Source organism: Saccoglossus kowalevskii, chromosome 9 (genome assembly GCF_978046115.1).
Source record: "Saccoglossus kowalevskii chromosome 9, keSacKowa6.1, whole genome shotgun sequence".
Taxonomy (NCBI): Eukaryota; Metazoa; Hemichordata; class Enteropneusta; family Harrimaniidae; genus Saccoglossus; species Saccoglossus kowalevskii.
This window is the reverse complement of record NC_140649.1, coordinates 24744474-24745722: the sequence shown is the minus strand read 5'-3', so window position 1 is coordinate 24745722 and position 1249 is coordinate 24744474.

Here is a 1249-nt window from a genome sequence, read left to right as displayed (position 1 = left end):
TTTAAAAGCGGGATTTAGATTATTGCTTCCATGTTATTGTAAAATACACGCTACATACTAAACGGTACATACACAAAGTTTAGAATGTAGTTTGTATAAAATCACAGAACTCAATATTGCGTGTCTATGCTGATGTCTTTAACATGTATAACCCCCGAGGAAAGTGATTAGGGCTAAAACGGAAAACAGTTATAATATTATTACCATTTTTGTTTTACATAACAGTGAACAGTATCTCAGACAACTAATAAGCCAGCCTAGTTATCAACTCAAACAACTAATTAGTTATAAGTTGTTTGAGTTGATATCTATGCTGGCTTTAAGACACGACATTAACAATGACACCCCGCTGTACGTGCCTCTGCCATTGTCTTTCTCTTGCGCCTTTCGTCGATAAAACTTGTTTAAAAGAGGTTCGAGCCGAATTGAAAATTATATCAAACGTATATACGTCTTATTACATGCCTTTATCCGCCCGCCAATCAAACACACACTTTAGAATAGGAACATCCGGGGTTGTTTTGCGGTCCAGTGAGCCATGTACTGACCGTCGTCAATAGCAACAGAGACGTCAGGCAAAAGATCACCTGCGCTCGGGCACAAACGCCCATATATACAGTTTGTTCTGTACTTGATCTTAAGTCTATTCTGATAGGAATGTAAATTGGTCAAAGTGATCTTGAATCATTGTCCGATCTTCGATTGATAAAAGCAGAGGCAAAGAAAGTTTTTCCTTTACGAGACACATTTAGTTTATGTGTGATATTCTGCGTTATGAGATATTTGGGACGAGAAACAATTAAAATTTAAGTTTATTGTAATCTCCATTTTATGTATATATATATATATATATATATATTTCTAATGTTATGTAATATCGAACCAGGACCTGGTATAACCACATTTACCTATCGCAGTCACAGACAAGGTGTGAGCTTATCTCGATATGCAGCACAATGGCAATTAATCGTAAATTTCAGCGTGGGTGAAATGCTCGATTGCCCAATCAACAAGTTAATGTGTTACATTCCCCAATCTCTGCCCACCTGAAGTTGCAATCTGTTTGGGGGTAATATACATATCACAATAGCGACTCTCTGCCGTACCCAGCGATATATAGTCGCTAAGGAGCTACCCATTTCTCTCAGTGTGGGCGAAAAGTTTCAAACGCCACACATTTTTCTGAGACGCAGACTTGAATTTTACCAGTCTAGCATCGAGTAATGCAGACTACTAGGTAACGATCACC